This window comes from Castor canadensis, chromosome 1 (genome assembly GCF_047511655.1).
Source record: "Castor canadensis chromosome 1, mCasCan1.hap1v2, whole genome shotgun sequence".
In the NCBI taxonomy this organism is placed as follows: Eukaryota; Metazoa; Chordata; class Mammalia; order Rodentia; family Castoridae; genus Castor; species Castor canadensis.
In genome coordinates this window covers 186,383,910-186,405,940 of record NC_133386.1, presented here as the reverse complement: position 1 = coordinate 186,405,940, position 22,031 = coordinate 186,383,910, and the positions used below count along the sequence as shown (strand labels likewise).

At 34.7% G+C, this 22,031-nt stretch overlaps 1 pseudogene; it reads right to left on the bottom strand.

The window, feature by feature from the left end:
* Positions 1–7,648: 7,648 nt before the first annotated feature.
* Positions 7,649–8,598, bottom strand: LOC109681088 (olfactory receptor 9G4-like; annotated as a pseudogene).
* Positions 8,599–22,031: the final 13,433 nt, after the last annotated feature.

The following is a 22,031-nucleotide window of genomic DNA, read 5'->3' as shown; positions in this document are numbered from 1 at the left end:
AAGTCTGCCCCTCACCCTGATTGAACAGGTTTGGGTTCACAGTCTTCAGGATTGGCTAACTTGAACAGTGACACATGGCTCAAAGTGCTTTCAGACATGGGAAGCCAGGAAATTAGTCATTTTAAGTAGTATTTTTAAGATAGGACATCTGGTGATAACAGGAACTTATTTATCTCATAAAGGAACTTATTTACCTAAGAATGTTCAAAAACAAGAGCCTTGTATGGCTAAGTAAAGTTTTATAAAGCACATAGGCAACAATTTGGGGATGTTATAAAGCACATAGGCAACAATTTGGGGATGTTAAACTGACCTCTGCACAATCATAACTATACTACACATTAATTATTTGACAGAAAAGACCTGACTTTAGTTGTTTCTTACTAGTAGGATAGTATAGAATACAAATTTAATCCAGTGCTATGTCTTGCAGTTGAAATAACCATAAGAAGAACACTAAGGTACAAAGGAGAAAAATGGAAGGGATGAACCAGTTTGGGATTCAATACATATGTACATGGAAATGTCATAATGAAACTCCACATATACCAATCTTAAATAAATAAAGAAGTTTTTTTTTTTTTTCAAAAACAAAGGACAGGAAGGTAAAACAGATCCTTCCCAGGAGTTGGTACCAGTGGGAGGGGGGAGGATATAAAGAAAGGGTGTATAATTATGTTCTGGGAATATTAGGAACTTGTGGAGAGCAGAGTAGGAGAAGCCTGTGAGGACTTTAGCACAGTTATACTCAATGTTCTGTAGGCTGAGTTTGGCACAGCCCCAACCACAGAATAAGGCTAGAGTACAATGCAGCTCAGCTGCTTTTCCTAAGTTGTTTGAAGCAGGTTCCTCTTGTTACAATGTCATCCCTTCCCCAAGAACTGTACTTCACCTCCTTATTTACACTGAAGGAGGACATGAGGCTTTTGGCTTTTGGATTTTTGATTTGGGAGGCTTTTGAGAGGGGGAAGGCTTTTTGGATGTGGTAGGCTTCTTGGATGTGGGAGGCTTTGGAAGGGAGGATTGCTGGAGGGAGATTGCTGAAGGGCGAAAAGAATTTCTGAAGGGAAAAGAATTGTTGAAGGGAAAAGAACTGTTGAAGGGAAAAGGATTGCTGAAGGGAAAAGAATTGCTGAAAGGGAATTGCTAGCAAGTCTGAGGGCTGAGACTTTAAGAAAGCTAAAGAGAGAACATGGGACAGTGCAAGTCTGATGGAACAGCGCAAGTCTGAGGGCAAAGATTTTAAGAGAGATTATGCTAAAGAAAAGCTAAGAGAAAACGTTGGACAGAGCAAGTCTAAGGAAAGAAACTTTAACAAACAATAAAGAAGATTTTAGAAGTGAGGTTTTAAAGAATAGAAAGAAGAAAGACTTTAGAAGCAAGGTTTTAAAGAACTGTAAAGGAGTAAGGCCTTAAAGAATAAAGATAGAGAAAAGCAGCAGTGTAAGTGGAAAGAATAATAGAGAAAAGAAGCTATGACGCAGTTGTGTGTCTACATCCAACTGCCCAACACACCTGATCCCAGCTTTCTGTCTGTCTGTCTATCCTTCATTTTTTCTGTATCTCCCATTAGAGTTAGGCCCCACACCAGTTAGGCCTACCCAGTTAGGTTCAGTGGTAACAGGAGCAAGAGCTAAATCTCGCTCCATGTACTCATGTACAAAAATGGAAAAATGAGACCTGTTGAAACTATTCTAAGAAGGAGGAGAGTGGCGATAAAAGAAAGCACTTTTGTAAATGTAATGATGTATCACCCATGTAAAAATAGTAAGATAATAGATAAGTGAATCAATAAGTAAAAATTTAAAATAGTAAAAAAAAGCAATACTCTTCTTTTATAGCTGAATAACTTCTTTAGCTACAAATGAGAGTTTCATTAAATGCCATTAACATACCAGTCACCTTACCGGTAATACCTCTTTATTTTCCTTCAACTGTGTGAGTAAAATAGTCTCTTGACTGTAAGAGATGAGAAAGTTAAGGTTTGAGATATTTCAAAAAATTTTTCCAAGATCACAATTATTGAAATGGTTGGCATCAGGATTCAAATACAGGTATGTTTATAGCTCATCATTTAAAACTATAGCACTACACAAAATGTCTTGATATGAGTTAACATATTTAGTTTTCATAACATTGTTATGCTGCTAGAGATTCTGTAATAGACAGTAATAATACTAGTAATCATACAACTGATAGTTCTTTTAGCATTTCTCAGACATCATCTTCAGGAAACCTGTATTACAAGCACTTGGGCTGCTTTAGTAACAACAGGCTCCTAGGACCCATCCAAAACCTAAAACAATGGGTTGAGGCTAGATGATTCTTATGTGCACTAAATTCTAAAACCATTGGTTCCTTGATGTGCTTGGATCAAACTTGAGTTAACTCCTTTAAAACAAGTGCCAGGAAGATAAAATATCTCTCCCTTAAATATGAAAAAATGAGGTTATACTTCATTTACTAGTAATGGAGAGCTTGAATCTTTGTTAATTACTCACAAACAAATTTCTTTTTCCATGATGCCCCAGTTATTTTTTAATAAAATTTTTATTAGTATATATTCATTATGCAGGGTGGGATTCATTGTGACAATTCTTATTAGATGCATATTGTACATTATTTACATTGCTCCCATCATCTCTCCCCGTCAACCCCCTCCCTGCCCTTCTTAAAGCAATTGCAAGAGGTTTGTTAGTTCTATAACAAACAAATATATAGTTTTTATAAATATATAAAGTCACCTTATTCTCCTTCATTCATGCTCCTCCATTTCCCTAGTACCCCTCCATGCACTGTACCTATTTTATATTCTTGTTTTTCATTATTAATATTTAAGTTGATTTAAAGGGGTGTCTCAGTGTATGCCCATTGTGGGTTTACTTTACCTTGATCCATTCAACACTTTCCATTACTCTCCTTTACCCCTTGATTTCCCAGGCCCTATTTTTCAATGGCTTTCAATTCACATCCTTTTACCCTCTACATTCACATCTTAGGTTTTACGATATTACTGATGCTCTATCGTTCTCTTTTCCTTTCCCTGAGTTCCATAGAGTAGTTCGACTATTACAAACATTTTCTACATCTGAGTTTGTATGTGATTATGCTTGTTTAGGTGAATATATTTGTATTTTGGATCTATCTACCACATACAAGTGAAAACATGAAGTCCTTGTGTTTCTGAGCCTGGCTTGCTTCACTTAACATGATGTCCTCCAATTGCATCTATTTTCCTTCAAAACACACATCATTATTTCTTGTAGTGGAGTAATACTTCATTGTGTATATATACCATATTTTTCTTGATCCATTCATCAGTTGTTAGGGCACCTGGGTTAATTTAAAAGCTTGGTTATTGTGAATAGTGCTGCGATGAACACTTGATTGCAAGACACACTTGATTTGCAAAAACAAATGTGGACAGACTGACCATTTTGTGGACATATTTCACTTCTTCCTGTATCTGTCAGTTATCAGAAAAAGTGAGATATCAAATAATTCCATTGTTGTTTTAGAATAAAATAATATTAATGCTTGCCCAAAATTCAATTCTACTGACTTGTTTCTCCTCCAGATCAAAGCTTCACCTACCTTCCTTCCTTCCATCAGAATATACTTATTACTTGCTTGTTATATGCCTAGTACTAGTCTATGTATTCATCCTATGATAATGAGCAAAACAGATAAAAATCTTGTGGAGGTTCTGTAATAGTGGACTCCTAGTGCTTCTGGACACTAAAAACACAAGGAACTACTGAAAAATGTTGCTAGAATGTTATAGCATTGTAGGTAATTTAACCACTTAGTACTATCTCTCAGTCATTTTATCCATTTCTTCATCCAGTTCCTATAGGAAACCTTTGAGGATCCAATAAATATAAAACAAAGATTTGAAGTATACTCTTGTTAGGGAATGCTAGCATCCTTTAATGAGCTTTTTCAAAAAGTGTGGTTGTATTCTTTATTGTTACAATGATCAAGGGTCCCTAATATATAAGGACCAAATGTCCTGGACCATGGATTATGCTCTTCCAAGAATAATAATCCACAATCTACATCCAATGTCTTGATGGACTTTTGTGTATGATGAAAGAGTTTAATAATTATATGAATGTAAAATCTATTCTCCTTTACAAATAAGCACAAATTATATTTTAGGTGGTTAAGACTATATTACTAGAGTAATGGAGATATCACATTTCTATGTGACATAATCAGACTGCCTTCAATTTAAATCTGGTTCTCCCCTATGATTTAAAACAAATGTGCCAAAGGATCCAGCAGAGTAACTAAGGGACAACTTCCTTTGTGTTTGTGAAAGAAAACCTGGTCATCATCTGTACACCACAAGAATTATCTTAGCAACATAACCATGAACTCACATGTTTATCATATCTATCTATTCCTTTACAAGTGTGAAATATGTGGTACATGAATATACACTATAGTTATCATACTGTGCAACAGGTCACCAAACTTGCTCCCTTCATCTAACTAAACTGTGTATCCTTTGATCAACATGTCCTCTTTCCCTATTCACACACACTGATCATAACCTCTAGTAACCACCATTCTACACCTACTTTTATAAATTAAAGTGTTATGGATTCCATATATATGTGATGCCACTCAGTATTTGTTTTTCTATGTGTGGCTTATTTCCCTTACCATAATGTCCATGAGATTTACCCAGGTGGTCATTTATGTTACAACATCATTCTTTTTAAGACTGAGTGAGTTCTTGATCCATTTTTCCATTGATGTATGAGTAGATTGAGTCCACATATTCTGCTATGAATAAAGGAGGGAAGATATTTGTTCTACATACAGATTTCATTTCCTTGGGACATATACTTAGAAGTGGAATTTTATGATCAAATGGTCATTATATGTTTCAGTTTTAAAGGAAACTCTATACCATTTTTTATTCATTTATTCACATATGTATACATTGTTTGGGTTATTTCTCCCCCCCTGGGCTCCCTTCCCCATCCTTTCTCCCCTCACCCCCTCATTTCCAGGCAGAACCTGTTCTGCCCTTATCTCTAATTTTGTTGAAGAAAAGACATAAGCATAATAAGGAAGACATAGCATTTTTGCTAGTTGAGTTAAGGATAACTATATAGGGAGATTCCTAGCATTGCTTTCATGTACAAATGTGTTACAACCCATGTTGACTCATCTCTAACTGATCTTTACACTGGTTCCTGATCACCTTCTCATGTTAACCTCTGTCACTTTAAGGTTTCTGTATTAGTTCCTCTGGAGTAGGGACATCAAAACCTTTCAAGGGTTTTCTACCTATTCCTGTATCTCCCGTATGTGCTCTCCCCTTTTCATGTGATTCATGTCCAATCACATTGCTACATTTGCCCTAGATATAAAGTCCTCATATGAAGGGGAACATGTGATTTTTGGTCTTCTGAATCTGGCTAACTTTGCTCAGAATGATGCTTTCCAGTTCCATCCATTTACCTGCAAATGATAAGATTTCACTTTGAAAATGACTTTGGTAATTTATTTTCCTCCAGTAGTGTACAAAAGTTCCCTTTTCTCTATTACCTCTTAGAAAATTAACTCCTATTTTTTTGATAATAGCCTTTCTAAAAGGTGTGATAGGATATTTCATTGTGATTTAAATTTGCACTTCCCTGGTGATTTTTAATATTGTGCACTTTTCCATTTATCTGTTGGCATTTGTATGTCCTCTGAGAAATGTGCATTAAGGTGTTTGGCCCATTTTAATGGATCACTTTTTTGTAACAGTATCTAAATTCAGTTAAATCATCTTCTAGTTCATTTTTACCTCATTATCCAGTCTCATTTTCTTAGTAGCATTAAACATTAACTGAAAATCTATCTTTACTCAAGGCTTTTTAAAATGTGTTTCACTCATTCTTGGAATGAAGGCTCTGGCTCCATAGAATGTGGATCAGACCTAGCATCCTCACTGCCATATCCCAGGGTCTAGAAAGCACATGAGCTTAAGAAATAGTTTCTGAAAAAAAGATGGATAAAGTCACATCACAATGTTAGAAACTTCTTGTTATCAAATGAATATGCCAAGGCTAAAAAATTGCTATCCCATGACCAAAGTACAAAAGATACCTATTTAGTATTAACTACATCTCTTAGGTAAAGCACAGAGATGGTCCCCATTTATACTAATGAAGGCAAACATTCTTCTCTGCTCCATTCAATGTCTAAACACACATAATTTCAAATCAGTGCTAAGTGATAGCATAATGCTTCAGGAGATTAGGAAACTGAATTTCTTTAAAATCCTTCTTATTTTGCATGAAAATACATTAATCAAGAAAGATTTTTATTTTATATTATTTCATTTCTTTACCTTTAATGATATTACTATAATCTAAGTATGTAATAGTCTTTCTACTGGATAATGATACATAGTTTTAAGAAGCAGCATTCAGATCTATTTACAAAGGATAGAAGATGTATTTCTAGGACATCAAATAATTGAATTTTACTTGGCTTGTCCCTTGAGAGTAACTCAACTTCTCTTTTATCCACTAGATGATAAGTATTATTTGAAAGTGAATATAACAATACATTACTATAGAAAGTCAGAGAATCCAGTGTAAATCCTTCCTGTCAAGCACTGACAGGATTGTGTGAATTCAGAAGAATAAGGAAGAAAAGAATGTTTGAGTGAAAAAAAGGAGAAATGAATGCAGGAGAAAGAAAACATAAGAAATATTATCATTAATATGAATGGGGGAATGGCTACACTCATTTGTCCCAAATTTTAAATTTTCAGTGCATAATATAATTAGACTCATTACAGTAATAGCTTTACTTTTTTCAATAACAAATTTCTAAAGTCTCAGCTTCAAGCTCAAAATTTGTAAGATACATAATTTATAATCTTTAAATATGCAGAGTTTAAGTCTTCTGGGGGAAAAAGAAATCTCTGGTTCAAGAATACAGTGGAGGTATTTGTTAGTTCATTCATTTCATTTTGTTCTATTTGATGCTGATGTATTGCTGTCATGGGGCTTACACTGTTTGACCTCATGAAGATTACTGTGGAGTACTGTCTGTGTGAGAGGACACTCAGACTAATGGAAAGTCATAAAAATATATCTTTCACTGTGAATTTAAAATATTTTTCTTTAAATCTAAACAAACCTTAAAAATTATGCACATCATTGTTTATGTATGTATGTTAATGTAGAAGGTACAGATTTGCAAAAAGATATTCTGTATTTTCAAATACATGATTAGGAAGAAATTTGAATAGTACACATTACAAAAATAGAAAAATATGTACGTAAGATCTTGAGCAATTTCTAGCAATCTACCCATTTCATATCATTTCCTTATCCAGTAAAATTTGTTCCTCAAACTTCAAAGTCAAACTAACTGGGAAAATCATTCAATTTTTCTTTTTCTTTCTAAGATAACCCAAAAATGACCAAAAGAATGAATTTTATTTAGAAAATCTAACACACCAAGACTAAAAATATCACATTTTACAACAATAACATGAACTTAAAATTACATAAAGGATAGTTTACTCAATTTCATTGTTATAACTCTTCAAAGTTAATTGAAATACAGAAATGCACACAAATAAGTCTTCACATCAATACATTGAAAACTGCAATAAAGACATAAAAGATTACCATGATACTTCTGGTCTTACGGCCTGTGTTACTTTCTTGAAGGCTTCTTTGACATCTTTGCTTCTCAGGCTGTAGATGAGGGGGTTTAGCAATGGATTTATGATGGTGTAGAACAAGGCAGCCACTTTGTCTCTCTCTAGGGAGTACTTGGAACTGGGCCTTGAATACATGAAGAGCAAGGATCCATAGAAGAGTGTGACAGAGACTAGGTGGGATGCACAGGTTGAGAAAGCCTTTTGTCTTCTTGAGGCTGAGTGGATCCTCAGGATAGCCAGGAGAATATTAAAATAGGAAATGAGAATAGCAAGAAGGCAGGAGAGGACTGTGAAGCCAACCATACTGGAAAGGATTTTCACGTACATCTTGGTGTCTGTACAGGATGTTTTTACCAAAGGGAGCACATCACAGAAAAAGTGGTCAATAACATTACTACCACAGAAACTTAGTCTGAATGTGTTAGCAGTGTGGGCTATGGCCTTCAAAAACCCTCCTATGTAAGAGCCAGATACAAGCCCAGTACAGAGAGAAGTGGACATGATACCTGAGTAAAGCAGTGGGTTACAAATAGCCACATAGCAGTCATAAGCCATGGCTGCCAGCAGATAGCACTCAGTGTAGGCAGCAACACACACACACAAAAAAAAAACTGAGCCCCACATCCAGACAAGGAAATCTGCTTATCTTCTGAGACACAATTGACCAATATCTTAGGGGTATACACAGAGGTATACCAGAAATCCAAAAAAGACAAACCACAAATGAAAAAGTACATGGGTGTATGCAGCCGGGAATCAGTTCAAATTAAGATAACCAGGGTCATGTTCCCTAATAAGGTTACCAAGTAGAGCATTAGAAATGCTCCAAATAGAATCAACTGCCACTGAGGGTCTACAGAGAAGCCCAGCAAGATGAATTCAGTCAGAATGGTGTGATTTCCCACTTCCATGTTCACAAAGAGGAAGACCTGATTAACATCATAAGTAGGAAAATAATTGAATTATATTTCTGTTAAGATAATAAGCCATACATTAATTAAGTAAACAATTATTAGTGAGCTTGTGTATTTTTAATCATTTAAATAACCATAAAATTACAATAGGAACTATGGGACTTCAGTCTGTTACTTGGCAATACTAGAATTGAAGTCAAAATCTGAGATTTAAATTAAAGCTTTCATTTATGAACTGCTTATTTCAGGGCCGTCCCTTATCAAACAGAAGAGAAAAATAAAGTTAGTAAGATTACTGGTAGTTTTCTGACAGGTTGTCAAACAAATATAGAAGATACACAAGAAATTATCCAACCCAATATTTGGTTCAGTCTGATTTCTAAAGTAAGTTGTCTATCATATCCCTCCACGAGTTAATAAGAATGTCTATGTGTCAGACATTGTGATAATATGTAAGTGAATATCAATATACTGTACTCTTCCTGCTACTATAAGTACCAATAGGAAAAAAATGTATCACTGGCCATTTGCCAGATACTATCAAAGCCCTATCCTTAACCATTTTATTCCTGAGCAGAATCTCATAAGGTAGGTGAGATGATAATATTTTTGCTGCTGCTGATGAAACTGAAGCAGAGAAGTTAGAATGACGTACAACTTCACAGGGCTGGCGAACACTACAGCTCATAATGGAACTCAGAATTTTCTTATTAGAAAGTATATGCTCTTAAACTTTAAGGTATTCACTAGTCTTAAAAGTATTTAATTGTTTTCTCCCATTTTCTCCTAAGGTATTGCTATACCTTACTAACAATATGATTTGTTTACTCATTTAAAAACTTTTAAAAACATTTTTTTCTAACACTGAATTTTTCTACTTTCCTCTAGGTGATGTGGGAATACATACATGTTTGATGCATTGTATGATATTATGGATGTTAAACATTGGAATGAATTTAATTTTAATATTATGGCATTGAGAGATTATAAGTCCTGAAGATCCAAAAATTTCTGAGGAAAGCTAAATGGAGGTATTTAATTACATAAACTACCCAATTTTCATTTAAAAATTGATTAACTTCTAATAAATATTTTTAAAAATTACTTTGTCTCAATTATTGACCTAGTATCCAGCTGACTATTTTAAATGGTTTCTTTAGTTTATATTAGTCATACAGGGGGTTTTGTCATGACATTTCCATATATGCATATAATGTACCCAGTTTGTTTCATCTCCTCCAATACTATCCCTCTCCCCTTCTCATTATTGAAATGGCAGGTTGCAATATTAATACTCAGTATTTTTCATGTAAATATGTTGTAATTTAATAGGTATAAGCCCATATTAAAGCAGAGGACAAAGTTAAAACCAAAAAAGATGGTTATTTATTTCTATGTTTTAAACATTTGTTTTTGAGCTAAGTCAAAATAAGTGCTGTAACTACAGTGTAAACCCACAACCTCTAGATGTTATATTTCTACTGGGTAGGAAGTTAGATATTGGTGTCCTTTCAAATGTGGATCGTCAGAGAAGACATAATTTCACTGGTGACATTAAAGACACTTCCACTTATCTGACTATTGTTATATAATAAATCTTTTCTCATTAGCACAAATAGCACAGTTTCTTAGTCCAACTGGTGGTGTTCCAGAAGTTGACTTTACATTACCTTATCGCACTTTCCCTCATCATTTGCTTTCATCCGTTTAAGAAGTCAATCAAACCATATTAACCACATGACTGATTTCACCATTATAATCTTACAGACTTTAGGAGCTCCACACTTTGTTAGAAAGTGCTATGCTCTATATATTTGTAAACTATTTTTTATGAATCTGCTCAAACATGAGTATTCTTATTTTCAGAATGTATAAATATTGGGTTATAGCCATCATCTCAAGGGTTACTGTGAAACTTGCTATGCTATTATCTTCCTATACAGAAATATATGTGAGACTTATTAAGTATATTTTAATATGAGTCATGGAAAATTGAAATACACAGACATTGAAAATTAGAACACATTTTGCATTGATGCAAAAAGGTGAATAATTGATAAATTGTGTAGCATAATAATCAAAGTGCTTTCCTTTGTTTGCTGCTATAGCTTATCATGTAGGAGAGTCCCTAATATATGTGTGGCCTATAATAAATAGGTATAAAAATAACCTATTTACTATAACCATATGGGTTATTTCCTTTATTCATTGAAGATGTTTCTCAACAGTATTGTCTACTTCTAACCTAACTCACAATTTTCAGGGAAAAATCTACCCAAGCACATTGTACTACACAAAAAGAATAAAAGAGAGAAGACTAAATTTTCATGTCTCAGATTCATCCAGAATTTTGAATTGTCTGTTAATATGCAAATATGAAATAGTAGGGATATAAATTTAGGAGCTTATGACTCTAAAGCCTCCTGTACAGAATGGCACATGAAGATGCATCCTATATAGAATGACTGAAAAAAGACTTATTAAGAGCCTCTTAGCCCATTGCATACATGGAATGACTTACTAGGAAGTTTCTTACTCCATAGCAGCTTGTTACCACTCCCTTCACTTAAAAACCCATGGGAGTAATGTGACCATCTGGCACCTGAACATGAATAGCAAGCAAAGGACGGAAAAACAATTAGATTAAAAAGCCTGTCATATATTTTGTCCCCTTACATCCTCCACCATTTAAGTGAGAATGTATGTGAACTAACCTTGCTCTTATATCGCATTTCAAATTGTAGATGAACAACAGATATATCATCAAATGGATTCTGATTTATCAGGAAGTGTGTATGTGTGCACATATACCTGAATGTGTTAAGTACAGCAATAATCAATTAAGGGTCAGGTCAGATTCTATCTGCCTTCTAACTGTAGGTAAAATCACAGAGTGGCCAAACTGGTACGTATAATGAATTTCAAACCAAGTACTTACCTTTGGTCAGAAAGGCCAGTTCTTAGAAGTGGCACCCTTTTCCCTGTTCTCTGGTGATTTAGCATGCCTTTGTTGAACTGGATATATGCACTTTCTCAATTGCCTTTTGAGATTCCTTCCACACAACAGTACGGGAATATGTTCCTCAGTCTCAAAAGACTCAGTTAGAGTAGATGTGGAATTTCAGGATGATATGTTAATGGTGTTATGGTAATGTTAGTAATATTATATTCAAAGTTGACATAATGAATCTAAGTCACAATATAATCATTAAGTTTATCTGATAATTGATTCTCCAAGTGATCCTAATTAATCTTTCCTAGAATGTATCATCTGTTCCTTCCCTCTAAGCTATAATTCTTAGTCTTGTCTATCAGGAAGGTCTTCATCATTCTTGTTGCTATGAACTGAATTTTGAACTCTTCCAAATTTACTTTGAAGTTTTAACATCTAGTGTCTGAGCATTTGCCTGGGTTTAGAGATTGAGCCAAGAGAATAGTAAGTTAAAATGAGATGTTTGCAGTGTATGTATATCAAATATTCTGATGGTGTCCTTATAAAAAGAGAAAACTTAAACATGGAGATACCAGTTATTTTTATACAGTAATAATTCATGTAAGTAAGCAGCAAAGCAGCATACCTGTAAGCCAAGGAGAGAGGCCTCATGTATAATCAAATATATAATCAAATTCTAGTTCCATCCTTTTTCTTACAAATGACCTGATTTCATTCCTCTTTATGGCAGAATAAAACTCCACTGTGTAGATAACAGACACAAATATATATGATATGTATTGGATATATTTATAGCATATAACCATTCATCAGTTGATGGGCACCTTAGCTGATTCCATATCTTACCCAGTGTGAACAGTGCAGAGTTAATATGGGTATGCAGGAGTCTCTTTTATAAGCTGACGTCATTTCCTTCAGGTGCATACCCAGATGTGGTGTAACTGGACTTCAGGATATATCAATTTTTAGTCTTCTAAGGAAACTCCATACTGTTTTGCAATGTGACTGGACTAATTTCTATTCCCACTCACAGTATACAATCATTTCCTTGTTCTCCATATCCTCTCTAGCATTCATTTTTATTGTTGTTTCTGTTTTGTTTTGTTTGTGTTTTGTTTGGTAAAGGCCATTCAGTTGGGATAGAAAATACTTTTTCATGTATGGAAATAAAAAATGATCTGATAAAGCAAACATATATTTGGACTTTTCAGGAAGGAGCACAGGAATGCAGAAAGTGGAGGTGGGGCAGGCAAGAAGTGGAGTATTGAGGGTGTATATGATCAAAGCATGAGACAGGCATATGTAGGAATATCACAGTGAATTCCATTAACTTATACAATTACTATGATTGTATAAAAAAGAAGTAACCAACCTTGCTGGTGTCTTGAACTTAGACTTCTAATTTCCATAATTGTGAAAAAGCAAATTTCTGTTGTTTAAGTCACCGAAATGCATTTACATCTTGTTATGCATCTTTAACAAACTAATGTACTCAATTGTCAGCATTGGGGTATTTTATTTGAATGAAAACATGTGTTTCACATGCAAAAGAGTGTCTAAATTAGGTATAGATCATGTATCACAATGCTATGTTCTCTATAATTTAATCTGTCTGTAAAACTGAATGAGCAAGGAAATACAATCATAGAATCTTAATTTTATGCTTAATTATTTACTGAATGAAAACCTTCCATATAAATCTTCCCATAAATATGGAGATTTTGAAATCTCTCTCTTTCTTTCTCAATTTTCTATTTCTTTCTTTACCAATCTACATCTTCATTTCCGTCTATTCCATGCAACTTTTAAGCTTTTGTCCTTAGTTTTTGAATTGTTGGGTAAATAGTCTTCAGGAACTTTGCAGTTACTCTGAGAAGAAGTATTCAGTCACCTACATCTATAGTCAAGGAACTGTATTACCTTTGAGTCACAACAAAGTAAAGAAATGAAAAGCAGAAAATAAAAAACACACTATTTTCTAGTCCCATATGTGATGTATGAGGTTAATATCCAAAATGAGTTTAAAAACACTCAATAGCAAAAAGATAAATACAACAAATAAAAAAGGCAAATGATCAACAGGTATATGAAAAGTATGCATCATAACTAATAATTAAGAAAATCTAAGTAAAAACTACAATGAGCTATCACCTCACACCTATTAAAATGAAAATTATTAAAAACAAGTGTTGGTAATGATGTGGAGAGAAGGGAAACTTTAAACAGTGTTGGGAATAAATTAATAGAATCATTATGAAAAATGGTAAGAATACTCCTCAGAAAAATAAAGTAGAATTTCCATATGGTTCCATGATACTACTTCTGAATATATATCCACTGTAAATGAAATACATATCTCAAAGAAATAGTTGTACTCCTAAATGTTCATTACAGTATGAATAATGAGACCAAAATATGGAATCACCCTAAGTTTCCATTGATGAATAAAGAAAGAAAATATGAAATGCATATATGAAGTGGACAAAGTAAGGGGTTTCATTATGATAGCAGAATTCTTAGTCATTCACTTCAGCATGATGGCTAGACATCCCTGGGGATAAATTTCCCAATATTTGTTAGCCTCAGTGTCAGCAGCAAAATGATTCATAATAAACACAACAATACCTTTAAAGCAAGAAAATAAGACTTATACACAAACACACACACACGTGACATGCACACAGATGAATATTATTCAGCATTAGAAAAAGAAGTGAATTCTGTCATTTTCCACAACATGAACAGTCCCTTAGGACATTATGTTATGTGAAATAAGCCAGGTACCCAAAGACAAATCCAGCATGATGTCACATATGTATGAAGTTAAAAATCATTTAAAAAAGAAGAAGAGTAGATATGGTAGAATAATATTTTCAGGGTCTGGGCACATTTAGGGAAAATGGTAAGATTTTGGTTCAAGAGTAGAGTTTAAATTATACAGGATGAATAAACTCTCAATATGTAATGTAAAGTATGTTGATGATAATTAATAATACTCTATTGTATTCATGAAAATGCTGATAATATATTGTAAATGTTTTCACAGACATGCACATAAATACTATTTCAGGTATTGAGTATAGTAATTACCTTGATGATGGTAAACCCTTGCAATATGCAATATCAAAACAGCATGTGGTTAACACTGAATGTATACAGTATTATATATAAAATATATTTCAATAAAACTAAAAAATACACTAGCCTACACAGCAGGTTTTCCCAATGCCTGAGCATCATTTATTTTAATAACATGCTAAAATACATTAATACCAGTTTAATAAGACAAATGCATACTGGAATTCCCATATTAAACAAAGTTGATTTTGTTTTCCATTATCAATTATGTTTGAGATTTAGGCATTGAAAAAAAATACATTTTTAAAAGCTGTTGCTTAACAAGTCTTTCATTATTTTGTTCCATGTTATATTTTCCTCAGAGTATCTTTGACAATTTTAATATTTAAGCTAAAGATCAAGGGGATCAAAATTTGGATCATAGAAACATAGGACACTGACTTTCTAGAATATAGCTAGTGCTTGGTGAGGAGTGAATGTAGAGAACTGTACCAGAGTACAAGGTGACAGTGTCAAGTGAGATCCACAAGTAGAGAAGGCAGTAGGGAGACCCTCAGTGAAACAGAAAGTTCAATATCACTATGGTGGTGAGGAGGGAAGAGGCAAGAATAAATGTGGTGGGAGTACTGATGTTGAGGCAAGTATAAAATAAAATACAGCCTGGTATCTCACCTTCGCATCACATGTCAACTTCCTACATGGGAGCAGGTCACAAAAGGAATCATCAATGATATTGTTGCACACAATCTCAGGATAAATGTCTGACTGGCGATGATAACTGTATGAAGAATGCTACCAAGGTATGAAGCAGCAACAAGAGTAGCCATAGCCCTGGAGACACACCATAGGAGAAAATATGAGGACAAGAGTTGGCTAAATAATGGCCATAAGCCATAGAGGTCATTACAGACCAATCTAAAACAGAATTGGGCCAGGCAAGTTGAAAACTAGGTACTGCTATGACAAGTGTATAAATCATTAGGATTTGAGGCATATAGACAAAAGAAAACTAGAGATCCAAAACAATAGGCTTCCAATGAAGAGCAACATGGGTGTGGAGCCAAGAATTGTGGCACAGAGAAATTGGGAAGTTGTTCCTTGAGATAATGATGACATTAATAATGAGGATGGTAATAAAAAGCATGTTCTGTAACTCCATGTCTGCTATGAGTTCTAAAAGAATGAACTTCTTCCCTTACAAGAAATATTTCCCATGCATTGTTTTATGAATTTCTCTTGTCTATTTTTGTGAAAAGATGAATGCATAAATCATGACTTAATATATTACTTTATGTTTCTTCATCATTTGCTCTTCTAGATAACATAAGAACTCAACTGATTCATACATGTTTTTTGTTGCTGAGTGTTATTGTGTGAACTAGATATCATTCCTTTTGATTAGACAGGATGTCAGTTTTATGATGCATTGAGGGATCAGTTGCCATGTAAATTACATGGTATGTATCACAGTTGTCATTCTTCTGGCAGAGTGTGATTTGTATGTGTCTTGTTCTTGAACCTAGGATGGTTGAGAACTATAAGGCCTATGTGAAAAAGATACTTGAAAGGACGTTCTTACTTTTTCCTCAGGTCTTTCAGTATTTTCTCTTTTTCCATGTGATTACATGGAAAAGCATTATCTTACTACTGCAACTGAATATAGAATACCACTGGACATACATCATAGTGTAATTTCCTAGAAAGCAATGATTCTATTTTAGACACATTTTTATCCACAAAACTAAGAACACTTTAATAAAAGCACAGGTTTACTTATAGTACAATAATCCTTTTAACTAAATATATATGACCCTGAAATATATCTTGATAGAAAGTTAAATATTATTTAATGGACAGTTGTGTTTATAATGTGAACAGAATTTCCTATACAATGAGAACTAAAAAAGAAAACTAAACTGTCTGAGCTGAATGTTTTGGGAGTGTATGGTAAGCACCCCAAGTCATGCTTCATAGTGATCCAGGTTCTCTTCCCTTGTACCTGTGAATGTTTATATAGGAAAAAACATCTTTGGATGTTTTAAGATAAGAATCAAGATGGTAATATATTCAACAACTTCAAGAATCCTTGAAAGAAGGAAGAAGAGGTATATTTGACCATAGACAGAAAAGGAAGAGGCGATTTGGCCATGGAAGCAGAGACTGGGGTGATGGAACTATAAATCAAGGAATGCCACAAGAAAGTGCAAGAAGTAGGTGAACAGACTCTTGACTAGAGCCTGAAAGCATCTTGACTTTGGCTCAATGATACTGAGTGTGGACATTTGTCTTCCAAAACTTTAATAGAATAAATTTCTGGCACTTGAGCAAACAAGTTGTTGGCACTCTGTCAGTGCAAGTATGAAACAAACAGGATATTATGGAATTCAATCAGAGTCCTCTTTCCCACAGAGTTTGGAGCTTAGACCAGACTGTTGTTAATAACAAAGGAAGCATCCTCCTTGCATAACTATGTTAGAATCCAAACGTTAATATTATAATCTACTCCAACGAAAAAATAGCTAGACTGTGATTGTGAGGGTTCTTGATTGGCAGGCAAAAATAAAATCTCTGCCTCTAGAACAAAGGTTTTAAAAAATATTTTATGCTGAGGAAAACAAAAACAATACTTTAATCTCAGCCATTATGCTAAGGCAAGAACTTAAAGTTGACAGAAAATATAAAGAATAACTCTTGGAATTGCCATGATTTCATGAAAAAATACTATTTCAAAAGATCTTGGGAGACCCATGATGGCAACTAGGGTGCAGAAGCAGACAGCATAATCTTTGTGACTCTGAAAACTTGCGGAGACACTGGAGCCACACTTGGTGGAAATAAAGCAGCAAGAAGAATTAAAACTTCAACACCCTTAACCCCTAGCCTGTGGAAAGCTACACCACTCCACGTTACACTGAGGAAACAGGAGGTCTGCCAGCTGCCAGACATTGGCTCCAAACTTGCTGGGGAGACATTCAGCAGACCAACAGGAGAACACAAAGGAATTCTGCACCCAGAAAATGAAAGCAAACAAAACCATGAAAGGACAGACAACACCAAACCACAGGAGAAGAAAAGACAAGAATCAGAGAGTAACATTAATTCAGCTGCACATAATCAAACTCTTAAAAAACAAAAACAACTAAATGACAAGAATCATCACATACCTACCAATATTAGCACTGAATGTTAACAGACTTAATCCTCCCATCAAAAGACACCATCTGTTAAACTGGATTAAAAAGAAAGATCCAACAATCTGTTGTTTACATGACCAATCTCATTGACAAAAACAAGCACTCTCTTAGGGTGAAAGGCTAGAAGAAGATTTACCAAGCCAATGGTCCCCCAAAAAGGCAGGAGTAGCAATACTTATCTTGAGCAAAGTAGACTTCAAACTTACCTTGATCAAGCAAGATAAAGAAGGAATTCCATACTAATAAAAAAGGAAACATACCATAAGGAAATAACAATTATCAACATATGTGCACCCAATGTCAGTGCACCTAATTTCATCAAACATACTCTGAAGGACATAAAAACATATATAGACTCCAACACAGTGGTAGTGGAAGACTTTAATACCCTCATCACCAATACATAGGTCCTCTAAACAAAAAATTAATACAGAAATTCTAGAACTAAATCATACCATAGATCAAATAGACCTAGCTGAGGCCTACAGAATATTCCATCAAATTTCCACACAATATACGTTCTTCTCAGCAGCCCATGGAACCTTCTCCAAAATTGATCATATCTTAGGGCACAAAGCAAGCCTCAGCAAATATAAGAAACTAGAAATAATCCCATGCATTCTGTCTGATCACAATGCATTAAAGCTGGAACTCAACAACAAAAACAATAGTAGAAAACATGCAAACAATTAGAAGCTGAACAACACATGGCTCAATGATCAGTGGGTCATAGATGAAATAAAAGAAAAAATTAAAAGGTTCCAGGAAGTTAATAAAAATGAAAACAAGACATACCAGAACCTATGGAACAGAGCCAAAGCAGTCCTAAGAGGTAAGTTTATAACCATGAGTGCATATATTAAAAGGGTAGAACAATCTCAAATCAATGACCCAATGCTACATCTCCTAGAAAAACAAGAACAAGCAAAACCCAAACAAGCAATAGGAGAGAAATAATGCAAATAAGGACTGAAAGTAATGAAATAGAAACAAAAAAATATACAAACAATCAACAAAATCAAAAGCTTATTCTTTGAAAAACTAAAGATTGACAGACCCCCAGCAATCCTGACTAAAATGAGGAGAGAAAAAACCCAAATCAGTAAAATCAGAAATGCAAAAGGGGAGATTAAAAACAAACACCAACACAGGAAATCAATGTGAGTCAATGCCCTGTATAGCTATCCTTATCTCAACCAGCAAAAACGCTTATTCCTTCCTATTATTGCTTATACTCTCTCTACAACAAAATTAGAAATAAGGGCAAAATAGTTTCTGCTGGGTATTGAGGGGGTAGGGGGGAGAGGAAGGGGATGGAGTGCATGGTAAGGGAGGAGGTGGGGGCAGGGGAGAGAAATGACCCAAGCCTTGCATGCACATATGAATAATAAAAGAAAAAAAATAAAAACAAACACCAAGGGAATCCAGGGAATCATCAGAGACTACTTCACAACCTATATTCCAATAAATATGAAAATCTTGAAGAAATGGACAAATTTCCAGATATTTATGACCATCCAAAATTGAACCAAGAAGATATTAATCACGTGAATAGATCTACAACACAAAATGAAATTGAAGCAGGAATAAAGAGTCTCCCAAAAAAGAAAAGTCCAGGACCTGATGGATTCTCAGCTGAATTCTATCAGACCTTTAAAGAAGAATTAATACCAACTCTCAAACTTTTCTACAACATAGAAAGGGAAGGAACACTGCCTAACTCATTCTATGAAGCCAGTATTACACTCATCCTAAAACCAGACAAAGCCGCATCCAAAAAGGAGAACTATAGACTAATTTCCTTAATGAAAATTGATGAAAAATCCTCAACAAAATAATTGCAAACAGAATCCAACAACATATCAGAAAGATCAGTCACAATGACTAAGTCAGCTACATCCTATGGATGCAGTACTGGTTCAACATTTGCAAATCTATGAATGTAACACTGCACATTAATAGAAGCAATGACAAAAACCATTTGATCATCTTAAAAGATGCCGAAAAAGCCTTTGATAAGATCCAACACCACTTCATGAAAAAATCTCTAAGAAAACTAGGAATAGAAGGAAAATACCTCAACACTGTAAAGGCTATATATGACAAACCTATAGTCAACATCATACTTAATGGATAAAAACTGAAAGCATTTCCCCTAAAATCAGAAGCAAAACAAGGATGCCCACTATCCCTACTCCTATTCAACATAGTCCTGGAATTCCTAGCCAGAGCAATTAAGCAAGAGAAAGAAATAAAAGGAATACAAATAGGTAAAGAAACTGTCAAAATATCCTTATTTACAGATGACATGTTCCTATATCTTAAAGACCCAAAAAACTCTACCCAAAAACTCAAACACCATAAACAGCTTCAGCAAGGTGGCACGATACAAAATCAACTTACAAAAATCATTAGCTTTTCTATACACTAACAACAAAGAAATTGAGAAAGAATATTTGGAGACAATTCCAATTGTAATAGCCTCAAAAATTCAATTACCTAGGAGTAAACATAACAAAGGATGTGAATGATCTCTACAGGGAGAACTGCAAACCCCTGAAGAAAGAGATCCAGGAAGACTACAGAAGGTGGAGAGATCACCCATCCTCATGGATTGGTAGAATCAACATAGTAAAAATGGCTATACTACCAAAAGCAGTCTACATGTTTAATTCAATTCCCATCAAAATCTCAATGACATTCACCACAGAGATTGAAAAATCTACCTTAAAGTTCATTTGGAAACACAAGAGACTGTGAATAGCCAAGGCAATACTCAGCAGAAAGAGCAAAGCTAGAGGTACCACAATACACGATTTCAAGCTATCTTACAAAGCAATAGCAATAAAAACAGCCTGGTACTGGCACAAAAACAGACAGGAAGACCAATGGAACAGAATAGAGGACCCAGATATGAATCCACACAGCTATGCCCACCTTATTTTTGACAAAGACACCAAAGACATACAATGGAGAAAAGACAGTCTGTTCAACAAATGTTGCTGAGAAAAGTGTTTATCTGCCTGGAAAAAAAAAAAAAAACTAGATCCATGTTTATCACCCTTTACTAGTATCAACTCAAAATGGATCAGGGACCTTAATATCAGACCCAAAACTCTGAAGTTAGTACAGGAAAGAGCAGGGAATACTCTGGAAGCAATAGGTATAGACAAGGACTTCCACAATAAAACCCCAGCAGCTCAGCAACCAAGAGAAAAGATGGGATATGGGACTACATAAAATTAAAAACCTTCTCCACAACAAAAGAAATGGTCTATAAACTGAAGAGACCAGTCACAGAGTGGGAGAAAATATTTGCTAACTATACATCAGACAAAGGAATGATAACCAGAATATACGGGGAGCTCAAAAAACTAAACTCTCACAAAATCAATGAACCAATAAAGAAATGGGCAACTGAACTAAACAGAACTTTCTCAAGAGAAGAAATTCAAATGGCCAAAAAATACATGAAAAAGTGCTCACCATCTCTGACCATAAAGGAAATGCAAATCAAAAGCACACTATGATTTCACCTCACCCCTGTTAGAATAGCTACCATCAAAAACACCACCAACAGGTGTTGATGAGGATGTGGGAAAAAAGGAACCCTCTTACACTACTGGTGGGAATGCAAGCTAGTGCAATCACTCTGGACAACAATATGGAGGCTTCTACAAAAACTAAATGTAGATCTGCTATATGATCCAGCGTCCCACTCCTAGGGATATACCCCAAAAAATTTGACTGAGGTTACTCCAGAGGCACCTGCACACCCATGTTTATTCCAGTGCTATTCACAATAGCCAAGTTATGGAAAAAGCCAAGATACTGACTACTAACAAATGGATCAAGAAAATGTAGTATTTATATACAATGGAATTTTACTCAGCCATGAAGAAGAATGAAATCTCATCATTCGCAAGGAAATGGATGGAACTCGAGAACATCACCCTGAGTGAGGTTAGCCAGGCTCAGAAGACCAAAAATCATATGTTCTCCTTCATATGTGGACTTTAGATCTAGGGCAAAGCAGTAATGTTGTTGGACTTGGGTCACATGCTAAGGGGAGAGCACATACTAGAGGAATGGGGATAGGTAGGAAACCCAAAACTTGAAAATGGTTGATGTACCCACTGCAGAGGAGCTAATACAGTAATCTTAAAATGACAGAGGTCAATATGGGAAGGTGACCGGGAGGTAGT